Below are 23,343 nucleotides of genomic sequence, written 5' to 3'. Positions count from 1 at the left end.
ACTCTCGGTCGTCTTGAGAGTGCATCGGCTACTTGATTATGCTTGCCAGCAATGTGAGCAATATGAAAATGAAATTGCGAAAGGAAATTTGCCCACCTCATTTGTTTGTCGGAGAGCTTGGTCTGCGTCATGAAGTACTTAAGACTTTGGTGATCCGTTCGCAGAATGAAAGGAGTCCCCAATAAATAGTGCTTCCATGAGTCTAAGGCATGTAGAACTGCAAGGAGTTCTTTTTCGTATATGCCTAGAGCTTGCTCAACAGGGTCGAGCCTTCGACTCTCATAGCCTATGGCGTGCCCTTCTTGGAGCAAAACAGCCCCAAGGCAATCACCACAAGCATCACATTGGACCTCAAATGGTTTTGAGAGATCCGGTAGTGTAAGCACAGGTTGAGAGATAAGCTTTTCTTTAAGCTTTTCGAAAGCATTGTTCTCCTTAGCAGACCACGTATACCTAACATTTTTCTTTGTTAGGTCATGTAATGGTCCCGCAATTTGTGAGAACTTTTCTATGAAGCGTCTATAGTATGCACACATACCTATAAAGCTTCTTAGTTCATGAAGATTCCTTGGTTTAGGCCATCCTTTTATTACCTCTAACTTGGATGGATCCATTTGGATTCCATCTTGAGAGATAATGTGACCTAAATATTGAATCTCTTGCAAGAAAAATTCACTTTTCTTTCGATTAACATAAAGTTTATTCTCTCTTAAAACTTGAAATATTACCTGGAGGTGTTGCTTGTGTTCCTCCAATGAATTAGAGTAGATGATAATATCATCAAAGAACACTCCAGTGAAGGTTCGATGAGGCCTGAACAGCTTCTCCATCAAGCGGTTGAATGTGGCTGGTGCATTGGTCAAGCCAAAAGGCATGACAATGTATTCGTAAAGACCAAATGTAGTACGAAATGCGGTCTTTACAATGTCTTGATCAACTATCCTTATTTGATGATAGCCACTTTTTAGGTCAATCCTACTGAAGTAGGTCGATCCTTGTAGCTTATCAAATAGGTCTTCTACCCGTGGAACGGGAAACCTATTCTTGATAGTGATCCTATTTAGTGCTCTATAGTCGACACACATACGATATGTGCCGTCTTTCTTTTGCACTAATAGCACAGGTGAGCAAAATGGAGATGAGCTAGGCCTAACCATGCCCTTCTCAACTAACTCATGCACTTGCCGCATAATCTCCTCTTGTTGAGCTTGAGAAACTCTATAAGGAGGTTTGTTAGGCGGTGAACTTCCTGGAAGAAGTTCAATTGCATGGTCGTCATTACCTCGTTTAGGAGGTAGCTCACAAGGGATGTCGTCAATAAAAACATCTTGAAACCCCTTGAGAAAATTGGATAACTCTAATTCCTTTTGGTTGCTTTTATTTTCTTTTGCTAAAGCATTAGGTTCATTTTGAGAATCTTTAACAAAAATCATGTACACGGAAATAGAGCTCTTTATTGACTTGTTGAAAGCTGGTGTATGTACAATGGGGATGGTGTTACCCATCTCCTTAGCATCTATATACATGTCCTTTTCCCTGAACTTAAAGGAGATTCTCCTTTCAGGAAATTTAACATTGGGCAGCCAGGCGGTCAAACCATGGTGCCCCTAGGATTACATCCTCATGCTTGAGAGGAGAGATAAAGAAGTCCTCTTTGTCCACATAGCCTTGGACATGAAGCCTCAATTTCCCGATTAAGGGAGTGACTGAAGCTTCTTGCCCCTTGAAGGCACTGTCTGCGGGTAGGATATCTCCCATCTCGTAGGATTGTATGCCTAGCTTGGTGGCTAACTCCATAGATATGAAATTGTGAGTAGAACCAGGGTCAAAGAGAATAAAAGCATCATGTTCTCTTACCTTTCCCCAAGCATGGCATAGAGGAGATCCTTTGTGGTGAGTTTGGTGAATCTCCTCCTCTTGGATTTCAACCAAAGAAGCTCTAGGAGGATCTTGGCGGTTGTTCTTTTGGGGACAAGCGCGGTACGCATGCCCTTGTTCGCCGCACTTGAAACACCGGTTATCTTTACGATAACGCTCAAGCTCTTCAGGAGAGAGTTTATTCTTTCCTTTGTAAACTCCCTTCTCTTTGGCTTTGTTGGAATTTCCCTTAGGAGACTTTTGGACATTGTCCTTCCCCTTAGGCTCATTGGAACCCTTGTTTTCCGGGGGCTTATTATTTCTTTTACCCCCCGTTTGGAAATTGATTCGCGAGGCCACCATAGTATGGTGTATTACCGCCGATATGGTACGTGGCCTTTGGGAGTTCACATACTCCGCCATTTCTTCGGTTAAGCCCGCACAAAACTGTTGCTTTTGCTCTCCAAAATCCAACTTTTTGAAGACAGTGGCTTTGAGTTGTAGGTCCCAAAACTTGTCTACATATTTGTGGATGGATTCATTGGGAGAGAGCTTCAAGATTCGCCATTCGGTGAGTACTTTGTCTTTGGCATCGGTGGCCAAAAACTGCTTCATAATGGAAGCTCTTAAAGCCTTCCATGTTCGTGGAGCTTCACCGTTGGCTCGTAGGCTAGACCACCATTGTCTGGCGGACTTTTGAAAGTGCATAGCTACATGGCGTAGCTTAGAGGACTCCGTGAAGCCCTCATCTCCAAACGCCGCATCGAATTGCTGGATAAAGGCCAAAACTTTGTCTGTAGCACCAAAGGTGCCATCATAGGTAAGGAAAGAGATGCTCTTCCCTCCCTCTTTGAATTTCTTCAGCTTGGACGACCTCTTCCATGCGGCATAGGATTTCCTATGGCCTCTTCTTTTTGATGGTTCAAAAGTTGCACCATCACTTTCTTCAAAGATGAAGAATTTGAAGAAGGTGGAGAAGAGGGTGACCTCTTTCTCGCCTTTTTCTTGTCTTGATCTTTGTCGTCTTCACCATAGCTTTCATAAGAGGAAGAGGATGAAGAAGATGGAGAAGAGGGTGTCCTCTTTCTCGCCTTTTTCTTCTCTTGCTTTTTATCATCCCTCTTTGAATTATGGCGTGGAGAAGAGTGTGATGGTCTTCTCCGCTTTGGTGGTGATGGAGAGCGTTTAGCCCGCCGTCTTCGTGGAGCCATCTCCGCCGAGGTGGCGGGAGACTCGCTTCTTTCTCGTTCCTTCGGTGGAGGCTCTTGAGTTCTCCTTTGGGAAGGAGATGCATCATCAAGAAGTAAGTTCTTGAGCCCTTCATATGGATTCTCTTCTTCTTCCCGAATCGGAGAGAGACCTCTTTTGGTAGTCTCACAAGGAGGCTTCCTAGGTGTTCTCTCGTCATGGTGATGAGCTTGGAGAATCCCGTGAGCACAGAGCTGCCGTTGCACTTCACTTTGGAGAGATGGATTGCCCATGGCTTGTTGAAGCCTAGAAACTAGATAGTTAACAAGCATTGAAGCATCATTAGTAGCTTGCTCATGAGCAAAATCAAAGTTATCAACATTAATTTCACTCTCTTTACTATTGTCAGCCATTCTAACAACTTTTAGGTATAAACTTTTTAGGTGTACTTTGGCACTTCAAGCCCTAGTTGCTACTCCTCTTTACCCCTTTAGAAAAAGAACTCAAGCTATTGTACCCGCGGCTCGAATACCATTAATTGCAAGGAATAGAAGAGAGGGTCTTTCGACACCAAAACAGCACCGGCTCCTGTCAAGCTTCTAATAGCTCAATAGTGGTTAAGCCGTAGGCAAGCCCCGTAGGACTCCACTATTAAGACCATAACTCTCGACGGTGATGCCCCGTTAACTGCACAAAGGCAGGCGCACTGCAAGGCTGAAAAATCCCTATTCTACTTACTCACAGGCAATTAATAATACCAACCATTTGTAGCTAGCTTGAGGACCTCCCTTCTTGAGCAAGAAAAGAGAAACCTTGAGCTCTGATACCAATGTAACTTTTAATGGCCTATAATCTTATGTGTAGCGGAAATTAGCATGAACATAGTGGGCATTTCATTAGAATAGATTCCTAATGAGAATTACAAGAGTGCTTGGGTGGAGAGAGCAACAAAAAGCATAACACCTAGTTAGATAGCATCGACAATACTTTCAAAAGAGAGAGAAATTAAGCTATTGACAACAGTTGAGGACCGGATTTGCATGGAGCCGGTCCCCCCTCCAAAAGGCTTTGTATTATGGTTTCTCCCATCAAGAGAGACATTGTACAATACAATTCTTTGTGTTCCTTCAAGACTAGCTAGTGCAATGAAGATGGAAGCTTCATACACCAAGCAAAACACTTAATCAAACACAACTTGAATTATCCCCGTTCTCAGACCCAAGACCTCACACACCTTCGAAGATGGTGAGAGCTAGCAGGGTATGAGAGTAGATTGAGAAGAAAAAGAAGTATCTTACGAGAAAGATGTACATCTCCTCACATAATCACTCATATTAGCATAGCTTAGCTTAGTAATTAGCTTGGTAGAGAAGATGAGCATGCATTGAAGCTTGGCTCTTGGTTGGATTTGCATCCATATGCCAAGAGAGTGTTGATGTAGGCTTCTATCTCACAAGCTTGGAGTAGGTGATGAGCTCTCCATTAAAGCTTGGGAGGAGATAGAGTATTTTCCCTTCACACATGGTCAAGTGTGAGAGTGTGTGTGTCAATGCCAAGCAAAAATCAGCCCCCCCTCTCTCTTGGGCGAGCCCTAGCTGCTAATTAGGTCTGGCTTTTGCCTCATTGGACCTCCCCAGGTCAAGCCAATAGGAATTAAGCAGCATAAGTGATAGCCTTCTGACATGTGTCCCCCTTTCCCCTTTTGTGAGAGCTTTAGGTAATTAAATAATTAAACTAAACTCTCATTGGACCCCTTTGCCTCCTGGCCAATAGGAATCAGGCAAGCCATGGGGCTCCTGAATGCTCATTGGACCCCTTGGGAGACTGCCCAATAGTGTTCTAGGAGACTTAATTCTCATTGGTTTCTTTTATTAAATGTTTTTAAATTAATTAAACTAGATTTACTCTAGCTTAATTCTCATTGGTCCACTTCAAGGGTCTTCCAATAGGAACTGGGCACACCTTGTGGGCATCTGGCCTAGGGAGCTGACATGTGTCCCTCATTCCCTTTGTGTAAAGGGAGCCTGTGTGTGTGTGTGTGGCTTTCTCTCTCATCCCCTAGCTTTGGGGCTCGCCCCCTCCCATGTAGGGATGTGCAAAGACTTTTAGGGCACACACAAAGCATCCAATTTTTCCTAGGGTTGACCTTTGGACACAACCTTTGAATTTTGGAACCTTAGCATTTTGGAAGTCTTAATGGGCTGAACCTTAGGGTCTTTTTGGCCCATTGTTTCACATGGATCTTTTGCAGATGGCCCCCCCTTTGGATCCCTATTTTCCCTCCTTTGGATCCCTACTGTGGCCGGTCTGCTAGCTTAACCAATATTCTAGCTTTTTCTCCCTTGGCACTTCCCCACATTAAATGATCAGTTTAATATGAGAAAATCATTTAGGAGAATTAGATATTGATTATTATGACACTCGAGCTTCGATGGAGATGCGGAGTTCGTCTAGTTGTGCTTGGAGCTCTTCTTCTTCTGTCGTCCAATTAGCAAATCCTGCTAGCCATTCATCCATTCACAATAGTTTAGGGGTTTCAGTCTTGTAAACTAAAGGGTTTCATGAAAAGATCCTCAGTGGGGGCACCAAATGACGGGAGCAAAGCGAACCCCGAACCCCGGCGGCCTCTAAAACACCGGGGACCGAATGGCGCACCTCGAGCCTGTCATGGTAAAGCAAACAGGGGGCACCACCTAGCTTCAGCGGCTAGGACTCAAACAACACACTACCATAACAAAGTTTTCATCCAAGAGAGATGGATGCTTGGGAGCAATGATGAAGAGGAAAGGGAATGAGATCAAGTGAGAGAGAGAGAGAGAGAGAGAGTGAGGGAGGGGGTATAGCGGCTTAGTACTTAGGCCCCACAAAAGGATGGCGAATCCGCACACCCTTCACACATACACAAGCTCACTCCAAACACAAGACTAGGTGGCGATTCCGCACACCTCACATGGGCAAAACATTGCAAGAAAACATACTCACAAAACCTCAAGCTTTATTTAGAGAATAAGGCGATGAAATGGGGAGCATAGGGTAGGGGAATGAGAAGGGAGAGCGTGGTAGAGCACATGGCGGATAGGTGGGAGTTGATGGTGAAGACTCGCACGAGGGTTACGACCATCATCCTTCATTTAGTTTCCCTTCATCTTCCATAGCCCAAGGGTGTAGAGGTCATGCTTAAGACGAGCATGGTGATTGCGGTGATGGTGATGGTGTGGGTGTGTGTGTGTGCACTAGGCACACACAATGCATAGTGTACTCTTTGGTGATGTTGTGTGTATATTTAGTGTGATGGTGACCCCTCTTTATATAGGGGAGGAGGCGGGAGGAATTCTAGAATTTAGAAATGAAGAAATCATTATCTACATAGGCCATGTGACTGTGGGCCCCACTTGTCTGGCTGTGTGTATATGTGCCAAAACAGCAGTCTCATGAGAGAGAGACTAAGAGAGAGAGATGGGTTGATGAAAAAAAGTGAGAGGTGACATGGAGAATAAATTAATTACAAGAGGGGAGAGAGGGGAGTGTGTTCAGAGGTGAATCTGTGTGCAGATGTGTGTGAACACAAGAAAAATCAGGTAACCACCGGGTGGGGATGGGTCTGCGGGCACCTTTTTCAGTGAAACTGAGTGTGTGCTAGTGTAGGGAAGGTTATTTAGCTACAAGACAAGAGATATGGCGCCCTTTAGAGAGAGGGGGGGGTATTTGGGTCATGGGATATAATAGGAGAGAGAAAGAGGGGGTGGGGTATACTATTTTGGAAGATAGGGTAAGTTGCATGTGAGTTAGGGTGCATTATTGGTGAGTTATAATGCATTATTGGTGAGAGGTGGGGTAGCTTGAGGGGAGAGAGAAAGGAGAAAGGACAAGGGGAAGAGAGAGGGGGTTGACCTTTTGAGTGGAGGAGAGGAAAAGGGACACACGACGGGGCAACAATGAAGAAAAAAGGAGGCAAGGTGGGGATGGGCTACCCCGCAGGCATGAGGTGGCCTATTTTACCTTTCTTATATATTTACATAATCATACTTTATTTTTTTCTTACTTTTTCCAATGCCTTTTATCACTCCCTCCCTAAGAGGGGGTTTCCATGGGGTGGGGACGAGAGAAGAGGGGTATGGGAGCTTGGCTTGTGAAAATCCCCCATCACTCCCATGCAAGAGAGTAGAACCCCCCCCCCCCCCCTTCCTTCACTCTCTTGTCTGGCAGCCCACAAGGCACGGCCCTCCTCCCTCTATTCCCTCACACTCTCTCTCTCTCTCTCTTATCCACACACCTCACCCCTCCCTCTCCCTCACAATCTCTCTCTCTCTCTCAGCCCAGCGCGGACCACCCTCTCTCTCCCACTCGGGCGCTCAGGCCGCGCAAGAAAAAATCTCCCTCTCTCTCCTTCTCACGAACTACGGCAATAGAACCTCACTCTCTCTCTCTCTCTCTCTCTCTCTCTCTCTCTCTCTCTCTCTCTCTCTCTCTCTCTCTCCATACAAACACACACACACACCATCACTCTCCCCCCCCTTTAGCGCTGTGCACGAGCCCACGACAGCACCGCTCTCTCTCTCCCACCCGAGCGCTCACGCACCGCAGCAGACCATACACACACACACACACACAGTACACGCACACACCATTCCTACACACACACACACTCACGCTCTCTCTCTACCCCATCTTCCCCCCCCCCCATCCGCCTCGCGCAGTAGAAGGCAAGCAGCCGGCCGTCCGTCATCAACAAATATATATATATATATATATATATATATATATATATATATATATATATATATGTTGCATAACTTCACACTATGAAATGTGTGTAGAAATGGCCTCCTTTTATAGGCCAAAAGGGTTGCCCTCTCTTATGAGAGACAGCCATGTGTAGCCACCCTTGTGCGCATAAGTCCAAATCGGACCCTCCAATCCGCCCATGTGTGTCCGCCCTTGAGAAGACAAGTCCGCTTTTGAATTCGGCCACCGGCCATTGAATTCGGCCACCGGCCACCGGCCATTGACTTTCGACCACCGGCCATCGGCCATTGACTACCAGCCACAGACCAACCGACCGGTTGTTTTTCGACCACTTTTCGGCCGCCGTCCGGCCATAATATTCCGGCGAAAAAGAATATTCCGGCGATGTTGTGACCTTCATCGTCCAATTGTCCTGTAGAGATCAAATTTTTGCGAAGAGAAGGAACATGCCTAACATCTTTAAGCTTCCATTCATTTCCGTTAGCAGTTTTGACAGAAACTGTACCTTTGCCGACAATCTCACAAGCTTCATCATCTCCCAAGTATACATACCCAAAATTACCTTTGGTGTAGTCTTGGAAATGTTGCTTGTGTGGTGTCGCATGGAATGAAGCCCCGGAATCTACTATCCAGGAATTAGACACATTGTCTAATGAGAGAATTAGAGCATCTTTCTCTACTTTACCTGCCACATTGGCCTCCGATGTTGGCTTGTTGTCTTGAAACTCTTTCTCCTTCTTCTTCTTGGACCAGCAATCCTTCTTGACGTGGCCCTTCTTGCCGCAGTTCCAACATTCAAGAACTGACTTTGTGCGTGACTTGCTCCGCCTTGAGCGATCACGACCCTTTTGGTTTTTGAACCTCTCCTTAAGCCTTCCTCTTGTTTCCACTGATAGTGCAGCACTTGATGATTCTCCTGTGCTTCTCCTTTGCATTTCCTCGCTTAGGAGAACACCCACAACATCATCAAACTTAAGAGTATTTGTGCCAGAGATAGAATTACTTACAGCCATCACAAGGCTATCCCAACTATCCGGTAGAGATGATAGTATAAGGAGAGCTCGCACTTCGTCATCGAAATTGATTTTCACTGATCGAAGTTGACTTATATTTGTGTTAAAGTTATTTAGGTGTTCTGCAACTGAACCATTCTCTGTCATCTTTAGATTGAACAAGCGCTTCATAAGAAATACCTTATTGGATGCCGATGGTGTCTCGTAGAAGTCGTCAAGTGACTTCATCAAGTCCTCCGTGGTCTTCATCTCCGAAACATTGAAGGCCACCGTTGACGCCAAGCTTAACCGGATTGTTCCCAGTGCCTTTCGATCAAGGACAATCCATGCTTCATGTGCCATTGTTGCGGGCTTCTTCGCAAGACCGCCTAGTGGCAAATAGAGGTCCTTCTGGTAGAGATAGTCTTCAATCTGCATCTTCCAATGTTGGTAGTTTTTGCTGTTGAACTTCTCAATCTTGAGCTTCCCTTCCTCCGCCATAACTCCCACTCAATTCAAGGAATCCTTTCCTTGAGATAATTTAGCTACGAGCAAACCTTGCTCTGATACCAGTTGTTAGGAAATAAGACGTAGCTAAATAGATAATTGAGTAGATTACTTAATGGAGAGAGACAGATTTATATACACGAGATTATAGAGTAGAGAGAGAGAGAGAGTACACACGATATACGTGGTTCACCCAATGTGGGCTACGTCCACGGGAAAGCAGCCACTCAATGGCTTTAGTACTTCAAAACAAGAAGTAGTTTACAAAGGGATTATACCCTTAATGGAGCTCCCGCCTTGCTTCACTCTCACCACCTCACATTCACCTTGTTGCATCAACTTCACACTATGAAATGTGTGTAGAAATGGCCTCCTTTTATAGGCCAAAAGGGTTGCCCTCTCTTATGAGAGACAGCAATTTGGAGCCGCCCTTGTGCGAATAAGTCCAAATCGGACCCTCCAATCCACCCATGTGTGGCCGCCCTTGAGAAGACAAGTCCGCTTTTGAATTCGGCCACCGGCCGTTGAATTCGGCCACCGGCCACCGGCCATTGACTTCCGACCACCGGCCACCGGCCATTGACTTCCGACCACCGGCCATCGGCCATTGACTACCGGCCACCGGCCAATCGACCGGTTGTTTTCCGACCACTTTCCGACCGTCGTCCGGCCATAATATTCCGGCAAAAAAGAATATTCCGGGGAAAAAAGTCTCGGGGGTCTCTGCCCCCGAGGCCTTTAAAGTTGCCCCTGATTCTTGTCCGTGAAATTTTTGTTTCCGGTGAGTGATTTTCCTTCACGCACGATGGCTTCTCCTCATAATGGGGTCCTTACAAATGTGCGCTTTTACCACAGAAAATTACAAGGGTAAATCAGGCTCCATACTTAACAGTAATTTATAGGTTATTTTCATCATTATCTTTAGTTTTCACCCAAGCCATTGTAAATTTTGACTTTTTTGTAAATATCCTCTCTCTAGGTGATGGTCACAAAGGCCCACTTAGAGATTCCCATCTTTTAATAACCTCCCAGAACAAAGCAAGGGTCAACCACACCGGGACCACCACTTGCTTTGTCTCCCCGATTAAGCTTACCCTAACCACACTGGGATTACCATAATCCAAGCAGCCAACACCTATAAATTGGAACTGAGAGGTCACTATCGAGGGGGGGGGGGGAATTCATGAGGAGCCAAGCATTTGGGAGAGTGTAGTGGGAAGGATTGACACTATCACCATCACGGGGAGGGGGCTTGTGTGTTGGGTTTGCCTTGGGAATTGCACCATGCGAAGGGAACCACATCCATCTCTCGACTTCAATGGTCGATGCACACACGTATGCACGCATGTATGCACGCTCTTTGTAGTAAGTATTCACAATCATTGAGTCGTCTTAGAGAACGCACCAACTAGGTTGCACCACCTCCTCTCCCTACCTCTCTACCACCACGGCATGCCATTTTGTAAATATTGTAGAAATAATTCACCCTCACACCCCCGAGGGTTTTCATCATTTGCAAATTTCTCTCTCTCTCTCTCTCTCTCTCTCTCTCTCTCTCTCTCTCTCTCTCTCTCTCTCTCTCTCTCTCTCGGTGTGTAGGTTTGCGGTGTTCATATCATCGTGGTTTGCATCCTAGGCGCTCAAAGCTAGGTGGTGCCCCCTGTTCACTTTACCGTGGTAGTCTCGAGGCGCGCCATTCGGCCCCCATCGTTTTAGAGGCCCCTAGGGTTTGGGGTCCGCTTTGCGTCCGTCAACGGCTTCAATACACTTATGATCCATAAGTGTCATGAATGTCACGAGCGCATTGGTTAACCCAAAGGGCATCACCAAAAACTCGTAATGTCCAAACCGTGTTCGGAATGCAGTCTTAGGTATATCGGCAAGCCGAATACGGACTTGGTGATATCCTGACCGCAAGTCAATTTTCGTAAAAATTCGAGCATGTGTTAGATTATCAAATAACTCATCTACCCTTGGCAATGGGTATTTGTTCTTAACTGTAACCGCACTTAAACCCCGGTAGTCTACGCACATGCGCCATTAGGAGAAAGTTGGACTCACTTTTGGGCCCTGTAAGAAGTACCACGTCGGCTTAGAGAGAGAAAATGAAAATGTTAACTTGTGCATTTTATGTGATACTTTTTTGCACAACAAAAATCCAAAATGACATTCTTTGGTAGGTAGCCGCCGTCTTTATCATTCTTATCCTTCGTTCTCTCGTCAGGAATCCAACTAACCGTATGACTAAAGATTTGAAATGCCAACTTACAAGCGTTCCCTTCAGAAACATAAGCCACACGAACTCTATCAACTCTAAACTTGAGAATATGGATTTCCCTCCCAAAACCTGAGACATTTCTCCGTCTTCTTCTCTATCAACTCTAGGAATGGAGAACGCATCTTTTCCTGATGAAAACCTAATTTGAACTTACAATCCTCGGTCCCTTCATCTTTAACACTTACCCAAAGAAAGAACACACATCATCTTCATGTTGATGTATTGCAAGAGTACGCACCGTTGCAAAAACGTAGGAGGGAGTCTTTCTTATCTCAACGGGAGAAAGAACTTAGAAGGACAAACAAGGAACATCATTTGGATTTGTGGACCGATGGGTCTATTTATCCAAAGGATCCTACGACAAATGCGCCACCTCCCTTTGCTAATATCACTAACCTCTTACATTTCATAGGCGATGGCAAGGATGGGCTATTGGGATACACCAAACATTTGGAAATGAGAGGATTGAATGCGGAAAGGCAAAGAAACTTCCTGGCAATGGAGAATGTTTGCGGGTCGCCGCGACGGACGTCTATAGCATAGCTCTCAAGCATCAACATAATATTATCAATACAGGGGAAGCGACTCGGATGAGGCATGGAAACTCACTAGGGTGTCAATCCTAATGAAGTGAACTCGAAGAGATGCAACTACTAACTCTACAAGAAAATCGAACGCACTAAAGCCAAGTAATCTGCCTATGTCCTTCTACATAGCTCTACAGTCATCACGCCCGTTCGCCATGCAAATTATATCGGAATCGCACGAAACTTGAAGGGAAGCTACAGAGGACTATCAGGAACATATCCTATCACTGTCACATCATTCTGAGAAGGTACAACGATCGCGATCGTTCGTCCCAAAGTACGCAAAAACAGTAAACGATTGATCGTAAAGGGTCGTTCTAAGGTCCCTAAAGCCCCTCCTAGGGTTGAAACGACATAAAACACGCATATAGACACTCAAAACAGCAATTTAAGGCCTCAAACTCGTAGTCAAAAACCTACACCGAATCTTGAATGATTACACTTAACTGAAAGAGCAAGAGGAGAGGAACACAATGCAATAATCAAATCTGAATTTGGATTACCGTAGCCGTAATGGCGAAGATTACAAGTTTGAACAAGAAGGAGCTCTCAAACGTACGCTGTCTTCTCAGTTCTCCATTCAAAAGATTATCCAAAACTTACAGAAATTGACCTTTATAGATTAGGTCTTTGCAAACAATGGCTTGTCCGGCCATAAGCTCCTACTCTTAAAACTGGCTCTCTAATATACAATTGCTCCCAAAAGAATAATCATACATCCTTGATAATTTCCCGGCTTAGAGATGCTTCTTTACAAAAGAATTTTACAATGGTTTCTCAGGAAATTATGGTCCTTCTGGCCACGGCCGCCTGTTGCTTCTTCCGCCAAACACTCCCCCCTTCCTTATCCTTGCACGCCCTCGTGCATGTCAGTGTTTTGGCCGTTGATGTGGCTCTATTGAAGCGAGTGTCGCTGAAAAGCTTCTTGTGCGCAGTACGGCTTCGAGGGCTTCTTGGTGTTGTCTGAATGGGTTTTTTGATAATGTGTTTTGGTATGCCACGTACCTTGCCTTGAGGTCCTTTGCCATGGGATGGAAAATCCTTGAATCCATTTCAAAGAATCCTGTGACGAAGGCCTCTTCAAATGTTTGCAAGTAGTGGGATGGCAGGTACATTAGCCGAGAGTACATGGCCATCAAGATATGCCGTGGCGGTGAATCCTGTAGATTCCAGCAGATGCCTCTGTGTCCTTCCAAGAACATATTCCACGGATGATCATCGCCTTCAGTGTCTTTAAACACCTGGATGCAGGTGATGATCATCCGGGCTATCTTTACTAACATCTGGCAGGCCAAATCGGGGACATCCCGTAGCAAAGTGACTGTAGAGTTCAATGTGCTGACCATGTACGCCACTGTAGGGGGATGCTGTGCTGTCAAAATCGGGTAATTTAGCTTGTGCTGCCTTGACCCCTTCCATGTTGTGAAATCTTTCCAAGTGCGTCTTCGAGGGACATGGTAGAATGTAGGATCTATCTGTATATGTTGAGGCGCGTTGTGGTAGTTTGTTAGATCCTGTGGTCTCTTGTCCAACCACTTCTGCCTCCACTTGGGGTGGTCATCGACGAGCACCTGAGCTTCTTCCATCGTGATTGCAATGCCCTCGTAACCCCCTTCTTTGTTTCGTGGCAAGGCTGGCCACATCTTTTCTTTCCATAGATTTGCTTCATGGCACATCAGAGGAAACGGAAGGTATTCGTGGCCAAACCCTTCCACTTGCTCTTTTGGTTGTAAATACGTCAGGGCTGCTGACTCCAGTATCTTCTTTTCATATAACATATATTCCTTGGCTGGCCCTTCTGGCATGTCCTGTATGCTTTCACTGAGTTCATCTCATATGTCCAGATCAGGTCCTTCAAATTCCTGCTCCTGTTGCCCTTGTTGTGAGGTTCCAGGCAAATCTGTCGCATGTTGTCCAGGCAGCAGTTGCGGTTGAGTCTGTTCCTTGCCTGCTTTGATCTGTTGTTGGGCAAGCAACTCTTCCTTTTTCTTTAGCAATGTGTCAGCGATCTGTCTCTGAATCTGGAGTTCAGCGCTTGCTTGAGCGAGTTGTTGCTCCACTTCTTTCAATCTTAACTCGTTGGCCGCTGTCTGGGCCACCATTCCCGATACAAGCAGCTGTCTTTGGAGCCTTTCCTGCTCGAGCTCTGCTTTCAGTGCTGCTGTGTCATTGTCAGATGTGGAGACCAATGCTCCAGCAGGTTCCTGATTAGCCATCAAAGCCGTCAGAGTGCCCTTGACAGTGCTGTAGGAGTTGTTAAGCCTTTGAAATCTTGCACTTTCGTAGGCGAGCTGCTCCGTCGCTTTCTGGACTTTGGTCGTCAGTTCTTGGTACTCTTTCTCTTTGGCAATCAGGTCTGTCCTGACATCCACCAAATCTTTAATCAGAGACTGAGCCTGTTGCCCCTCAAGGTCTCTTTCCTCCGTTGTGCGTTCTAGTCGCGTTCTTAGGTTGTCGAACTCCTCTTGCCCTGATTCTTGCTTTTGTCGGGCTTCCTGTACCTGCCTTTCCTTTTCAGTCAGCACTACGTATTGACACTGGAACTGCCGCTCTAACTCTCGCAATGTTTGCTTGTAATCAAATCCCACCACTGCTTGACATGCTTCTTGGTATTTAATGGATTCTGTAGATGGTACAGCCTCCTTTTGCAAGGTTGAAGGGGGAGGAGTTGGCTGTTTTTTGTCCGATGGAGAAGGGAGAGGAGGTGGAGATTTGGGTGATGGCGGAGGTGAGTTTCTAGGCGAGGGAGGAGGTGATTTGGGTGATGGAGGAGGCAGACTTGATTTTTCCCGCACATGTCTCCTTTTGGAAGATTCCTCGCCTTGTTGCGAAGCAGATGCTTCCGCTTTCCTTTTCTTTAGGATCCCGATTATTGTTTGGCGGGTGAGATCCGCCGCGCGTCTCGCATCCAGATTCCTATCTCTCTGGATCTGCTTAAGCTGTTCAGTCTGATTCTTCTCTTCAGCCGCGTCTTGTTCCTTCGTTTGTTTCGTGGACTGTGAGGATAAGTCCACTTCAGCAGCCTTTTGTTATGCTTCCAGTATTTGCTTCTCAGCCCGTAGGTGAGTTGCATTTTCTATCCTTTGTTGTCTTTCCCTTTCTAATCTGAGTTTTTGTGCCTGTTGCGTCTCCGCTGCTTGAGCATGTCTGTCAGCCCTCAATTTGGTGCGTCTTTCTTCGACTCTCTTCTAGGCTTCAACATACGCCTTTTGCAAATCCGATTGCGGTATTGCACTCCTCTCTCCGTGTTTTCTCTCAAGCGTCTTTGTTGAATCTTCTTCCTCACTTTCCTCAAATTTTGAAGGCACTTTATCTCTCGACTCTTGAGATTTTCCTTCGTCGTCTGTCTCTGTTTTGTCTTCATCACTAGAACTTTTATTGGTGGCCTGCACTGAGCACAATGATGTAGCGCCAGGTGTTGTCCTTACAGAGTGTGCTACCAGCTTCGCTTTCTGGATCAAGGCCGTTTGTGAGCTGGCAGCTGGCAAATCCTTGATCATTCCCAAAGCCTGGTATGCTATTCTGGTTAGCATCGGCCCTGCACTCACGTAGGTTTTGTTTTTTGCCGAGCTTTTCAAATTTGCTTCAATCAGATTATCCAGAATATAAGATCTGTAGTCGCAGCGAATGGATCTATTTTCTGTTGTCGCTAGAGCCATGACCACGGCAATGTGAAGGATTGGCTCTGTGTAGCGAGGAGGCTTTTGAACTCTGAAATGTTGAGATATCAATCTCATTGGCAATTCCAGCTCACCGTAGATCATGTCGGTGTATTTGTATTTGTTCCCCTTCGCTTTGACGAATGCCTTCTCATTGTCTAGTGACTTTGTCTTTGCCAACAAATCGTGTTGCCCTGGGAGGAAATGCAAGGCCTCATTGATGATCTCCTTCGTGATCTTTACTTTAACTTTTGACCCATCTTTGTCTGTGAGCATTGCCTGCCCATCATATTGTATTGAGCTCATGAGTTCATGGGCCCTCATGTAATCTGTTCCCCATGGCTGTAATCTGAAGAATTGTTCCAAGTGTATTGCCCGCACAGCCTCTATTACTTCCGGCCTTTGGTAGAGAGTCCATATCTCCTGTGGCATGATAGTCGTCTTCACCAAGTCGCCATCAGCATCCTTAAACTTTGAGATGAAGATGTGGGCAGGGATTTGAGCCAGTATTTCATCCGAGAGGTGAGCCTTCTCATTTGTGGCAAGCTCTTCCACTTCATATGGTGCTGTTGTCCACTACCTGTCTTTCTTTGGGCGAGGCATTCTGTGTCAGGAGAATCACAAGCTGTCAGGATTTTTCTTTCGCAAATCAATTGCATTTAGACTTTTAGTAAAAAACAGTTCAAAAGTTAAAACTGATCATAATTTGAACAAATTTCATCCATTCTTGTCCATATTTCACCAGTGGGACTAGGAAGGCTAGAGCTATGACTGATAAAAATTTGAGCCTGTTCTGAGTCTGAGGTACACCGATCGCGATCGTAGTACAGAGGCCAAATTTGGGTTTGATCATATGATTGGGTTCCTGATAGTTGGAGGGTCATTTTGGTCCACTCTGTGTGTCTTTTGGACCACTTTTGAGTTTACAGGTCCCATTTCTATGTTACAAGGGAGTTTTGGACTAGACTCTGATTTTTTATGAGTTTTTGATGTCCAATTGGCTTGAAATTTGGATGGGGACTTGAACAAGATGTGTACAAGGGGTCTGATAGGTTTTGGTCAAATTCTGGGTTTGAGGTACACCAATCGCGATCGTAGTACAGAGGCCAAATTTGGGGAAAACTGGATGGTCATGAACTCCTATGCTTGCCTAGCCCATTGATGATTTATTTCCAAGTTTGGACAAAAAATGAACAATTTAGAGCAATTTTTCACTATTTGACCATATTTTACTAAGTCTAACCATATTTGGTTTCCCTGATGAACTTTGGTTGGATCCTGGAGTTAGTTGGAGTTAGTTCTGGAGCTGCCACCGCTCCTATGATGTTTTGCTACTAACAACCTACTCCAATGTCTGATTTTGACCTTATCAGGCACTTTAGACCCTGTCTTAGGAGGTTTTCTAGATCTGTGCATTTTCCATGCATTTCTTGGATATCCATGTGATGTTTGAGTATCCTTAAGTGATTTTTTGGTTTTGGCATTGCCTCGGCTCCCTATCTAGCTTCGTGTGATCATTCGAAACTGAAATTACCATTTCTGTACTTGTAGGAGGTTTCTGAGATCCATCTGAGGTTTCCTGCAATTGTCCTGACTTTTAGTCGGACAAGTGTTCCTTCCAGACCATCCATCATCATTTCTAACCAGATTTGGGTAGTATTAGGTCAAATTTTCCCTTTTTGGTTGTGTTTGACAAATTGGGCCCAATCTATGAGCAAAATTTGAGCATTTTCCTTGAAAATTCAAGAGAGTGTGCTTTTAGCTGAGTTCCAAGCATGGGCCAACTCAAAAGTTGCAAAACCTTCCTCTGAGGGCACCGATCGTGATCGCACTCCAAAGGCCAAATTTGGTTTTGACACCAGCAGTATGCAGGCGAGGTTGAGGGGATGTGTTGGGCAATTTCTGTCCCAGTTTTTGTTAGGTAGGTACACCGATCGCGATCGGTGTACCACCACCAAATATGGTTTTGACCTCATAGTTTTGTTCCTGGCCTTGTGGGGAGCACACTCATGTGTTCTGTGGCTGAAAGAAGTATTGCATGGATGCCTCTAAGGGCCCTCAACCTTTTTGACCCAATCCGAATTTGATTCGATCCTTTCGCCCGTTTGTGCAAAGATTCGCACTTGCATGCATAATAGACTTGATCTTTACTTAATAGGGAACATACCTGTGAAATCTGGTATCAAATGGTGGCTCCAACCGTCCGTATAGGGCAGAAACGTGGCAGCTCGCTCTAGGTCAAAAAAGCTCTCTCCTTCTCTCTCAAAAGGTGAAAATGAACAATGAGCTAGACTTTGGCCTACCTGACCTATATCTTCCCGAGATTTTCATAACACAGGGTTGATTTTTCTCACCATTGCTCCCGATTTAATCTGTATACCACGTGTGGGTCGATCTGTTCATCATTCCGGCGTTGCACGACCGTTTGATGCGATTTTGGCGAAATGTAGTCATGATCATTGAGGACGAAATTTGACATCTTCAGATTAGCTTCATATCTTCCATGCTTGATAATTTTATCGTGATACTTCGGCGTTTGCTTCCAGAACTTGATTCCGACACTTGTGAGCGATATTTTTCTGAATTTTTGAATTTTTGAAGTTTTATTAACAAAAATCAAACACAATTAAATGAAAATACTTATTAACTGGCGAAAATTTAGCCAAAATTATTATACTCACCCCTAAGCATATATTTTCTCTTGAAGCATCCCAATGCTCCGAATTTGTCATTACAGCTCATTATTATGCTAGTCGGATGATACAAGCCAGGTTTTGATCAAATTTGTTCAGACTGAACTCTAAATGATGAAAAAACACACACATTATGTAAATATATACACCTTGGACTTCTTAATCGTCTTAACACTAGGTTGGTAATGGGACACTTTTATGTCCTGGGACACTTTTATGTCCTGTTAAGTGACCATTTTCCTTGAATTATGTCAAGAGTTTCAAAATGGATTTTGAGGTGCAATCTATTTATAAAGTTGTCTCATGAGCTGAAAAAAACTTGAAATTTTTTTGAAATATCAATTCCATCTTTAACCTTGTACTTGCACAACATTTCACAACCTAAACTGTGTGAAAAAACGAGTCCTGTTTTGGCTTTTTTCAACTATACCACTCTAGAATTTATGTTTGTGAGGTCTATAATGCTAAAAAACTATCTTTATTAGTCCTCAACATGTCCTGATGCTTCTAGGGAGAAATAAATGTTAAAGTTGTAAGTTATGACCAAATTACAAAAATTGTCAAATCCTGTTTTTTAGCCAATTTTAGCTCTTCTATGATTTTTTTGGTGGCTTTCATGATATCCAAATGAAGTTTTGATTTTGTATGTCGCATATTGTAACATAAAACTAATATTCCTTGAGTTTTGGGGCACCTAATACCCTATTTTTCATAGTACACAACGATAGTTGATTTTTTCAATTATAAAAGAAAACGAAACATTCTAGTATATCAAGTATAGCTTTTTCAATATTACTAGTTTCTTGTGAGAACTATATGAATTTGTAGGTAGTAACCATATGTAGTCATAAGCATCAAATTTGGCTAGATATTGAATAATTTCTATGGGATTCTACAATTCATAATGTTGAACCCAGTTTTTTCATGTTTGCTGTATTTAGCACTTCATCTTTGTCCCCAAGATTCCCCTTGGTAAGAGATATATAATTCTTTTGACATGCTCCATGGCTCCTTATGAACCTAAAGGACAACAAGGAACTAAGAAAACATGCATATATTATTTGTATTGAGCGTGGCTACAGAAACTTTGATAATAGGTTTGCAGAATGGAAAAAATTCAACTTTTTTGTACCTATTTCTTTTGACAAAACAAAAAATAGTGAGTGAGAATCAATCATATGTTCTGATCACCAACCACTGAAGTTAACCGGGGAATTTATCTCAAGTCCTACAAAAATCTCTAATCTTATTTTTATGCAACAAAACGTAAGAAATGACTGTTTTGATGAAAATGTACTAGTCCATCTACTTTTGAGCCTTGGGGTGACCAAAAGATGAGAAATTTTACAAGTTTCTTATTTTTTCCATGTGTAGTAGGCCTTGAATTATAACCTCATGAAATGATTTTACAAAATGAGTGGATTTACTATGGTTTTGGAGGTTTTTTTCAAAACCTTGAAAGGACACTTTTATGTCCTGTTAGGTTACCAACCTAGTGTTAATGGCCTTGACTGTTACTCCCCCCTTCCTTGTCCGAGTCGCCCTGAACGAAGGGTGGTGCATGTGCATGGGTTTTGAACTCTGTGTCTATGCATGGCCGTGTCATGTGGCCCTATTCTGATGTTTGAGACAATGCGTTGGGTAACAATATGTTGTGCATGATGTGGGAACTGAATGTAGTGTTCAGCGGCTTTTGATGGCGAAGGTAGCTGTTTATGGAACATGAGAGCCTGTAGTTGAATTGCTCTTTCCTTTATTGAGGTTTTTGTGCCTGCAACTAGTTTTGGAACCCATTTATAGGTATTTTGTTGCATCTGCACCGATTCTGCTTTGGTTTTCACCGGTTTCCAGTGCCATTTGGAAGATTCAGGCTTCTTGTTTTGAGTTTTGTTGTTCCTTTCGAGCTCTGGCATTTGAGCGTTATCCTTTTTTGGTTGCCATTTCCACTTGGAAGTAGCTTTGGAAGGTTTTATAGATGATGTTGGTTCCGTCTGGAGTTTGCTCCTAGGTAGCCATATCTTGCTCGGTTTGTTGGTCAGCAATGATTTCCTGATCCAGACCTGCTGAATAACCTTGGGGGTTGTTTTTGGTTGAATAGCCGATTGCTTGTTGTCGATGGGGATACTTGGCCACGAGTGATCTGTTTTGGCAAATGGAGTTAGAGTCGTGTGTGTACCTTAACGCATGTTCTGACCATTCAGTGACTGCATTGTACGTTCTCATCCATGGAACTCCTAAACATATTGATTCTCTGATTTCTCCGTCTTTCATTACAAAAAATTGATGAGGGCAACTATTTTCATCAAGATTGATTGGCAAGTTTACTATCCCCACCGTTGGCATTGTTGCACCGTTTGCCGCTCGTAGATCAATTGTGGATTGCACGAGGGGTTCATTTGTTAGCATCCTGTAAGTGGAGAAGTTGACCTCATTCACTCTTGCACCTGTGTCAATTAATGCTCGCTGATACCTGCCATGCGGGAGTTTGACATTGATGCGAACATCAATTCCTGTTCGCCATTGCTCATCAGTTTGAATGATAGATATAGGAATTCGAGCCGTGTCCGCTGGTGTAGGAGGTCCTTGTTGTTGCAATGCTTGTTTTCTTTTTAAAATCCTGACTTTGGCCTCCTCCTGCGCTTGAGCTTTTGTTACTTGCGTTCCTTTGCAACGTGTATTTTGGCAAGCATCTCTGTGGTTAGTGGCAAGTTGTATTTCTTTAGTCTGCAACCACTAATCTAGTTAGGCATTTCCTCTCCCTCTAATGTCGCAAGTTTGATGGCACCGCTAGATGATATATCGTGAATCACGTAGGGTCCATTCCCTCGCTTTTTGAGTTTTCGGGAATGTTGTTTTAGGGTATACATTAAAACGTAATCCCCAGTAGCAAATTCCTTGCTGATTACATGTTGATCAAAGAATGATTTCATGTTTCGTTTTTGCACGTAGATTGACGCAACGACTCTCAATCTAGTTTCATCCAGTTTTTCTAGGACACCTACTTGATTGGATAATTCATGGCCCGTCCATTCTAATTGTTTAGCGACTCAAAGTGTGGGAATAAGGAATTCAAGTGGCAAAATCGCTTGCATTCCATAAACCATGTTGAATGGAGTCGTTCCGATGGATGTTTTGTAAGCTACTCGATACGCCCATAAAGCTGAATGCAGCTTTTGATCCCAATCAGCTCTTGATTCGCCGACAATTTTGGTGAGAATTGTCACTAAAATTTTATTCGTACTTTCTGCTTGGCCGTTCGCTTGTGGGTGATAGGGGGCGGATTTCCTATGAATCACCATGAATTCATCCAGTAGGAATTCGATCACTTCATTGATGAAGTGAGTGCCTCTATCACTCACGAGCTCAATTGGTAAGCCATATCTCGTGAAAATGTTCTCGTATAAAAACTGTGCTGTCGTTTTTGCATCATTTCTGGCTGTTGCTTTAGCTTCCACCCATTTTGTTAGATAATATGTTGCCACTATAATGTATTGAGTGTGCGTTTTATACCCCGGAGGCGCTATCGGTCCTACAAAATCTATTCCCCATTTCGCAAACGCTCTTGCCCCCATCATCGGCCTTAAGGGCATATCGTCTCGCGCTCTTCGGAATTTTTGTTTTCTGGCAATTCTTATGCCGGCAATAAGAATTGCTTTGGCCGTTTTATCAGCTGAGAAATGTCCACCCGCTTGTCCGCTGTGTGCTTGCTCTAAGATAGGAATGTATTCCTCTTCAGTCGCGCACATTCTCAATTGATGGTCCTTTCCCCTCTTGTAAAGAGCGTCCTCAATCAGTACATAGTTTTCTGCCTCTTTGATGATTGTTTTGATTCGCGATCTGCTCATCCCCTCAGGAAGTATCCTGGTGGTGAGGTATTCAACGATGTAGTTACTCCATCAGGGTGCTACGGACATTCTGAATAGAGTTGCGTGTTCTATTGGCTTTTGAAGTGTGCATTTAACACAAGATTTGACATGCATGAGAACACTATGTTGCATTTTTGGTCAATACACACCCATTCTCATCAATCTCTGGTACATCTGTGCATGCCCATTGTGAATCTCCGTTGTTTGTATATGAGCCTGGTTTAGGTACAATTCCCGTTCGTCGGATTCTACACAAAGCCTAAGGATTTGATCCGTTCCTTGTTTATATAACCTGCCCGCTAACATTACCAATGATCTGGATGCTGCAATGGTAGATGGTTGGCTTGTCATATTCAAAGACCCGATAGTTAGCAAAGGAATTAAGTCCTCGCTCCATCTTGGAACCATTTCTATGTTGAAAAGATATGCATCTGGCATATCATCGTCAACTCCTACAGGGTTTTCTCCATGCATCATTCTAGATAAATGGTCAGCTCTTTGGTGTGTAGTGCCTTTCTTGACCACTACTATGAAATCAAACTCAATCAGTATGATGAACCATCGAACAATCCTTCCCGTACTGCAAGGTTTATTCACTAATTACAACAGTGCTTGGTGATCAACGAAGAATACAAATTTATTGGAAAGTAAGTAGTGTCTAAACTTTTTCACCGCATAGACCATACCTAATCCCTCCCTCTCAGTTGTCGTGTAATTCCTCTCTGCATTGTTCAATTGTCTACTGGAGTAACTTATTGGAAAATCCATGTTGTTCTCTCCAGGTTGTGCAAGTATGCATCCTATTGCATACGCTGATGCATCCACATGAATGTGCAAGATCTTTTCCCAATCCGGAGCTTTCAATATTGGAGCGGAAATTAATCTCTACTTCAATGTTTGAAAATCTTCTTCACATTCTTCTGTCCACTCAAATTTAGTTATCAACGCGTAAAGTGGTTTTGCAATTATA

The sequence above is a fragment of the Adiantum capillus-veneris genome, chromosome 15 (assembly GCF_014529385.1).
Source record: "Adiantum capillus-veneris isolate H3 chromosome 15, ASM1452938v2, whole genome shotgun sequence".
In the NCBI taxonomy this organism is placed as follows: Eukaryota; Viridiplantae; Streptophyta; class Polypodiopsida; order Polypodiales; family Pteridaceae; genus Adiantum; species Adiantum capillus-veneris.
Note: the sequence above shows the minus strand (reverse complement) of the source record.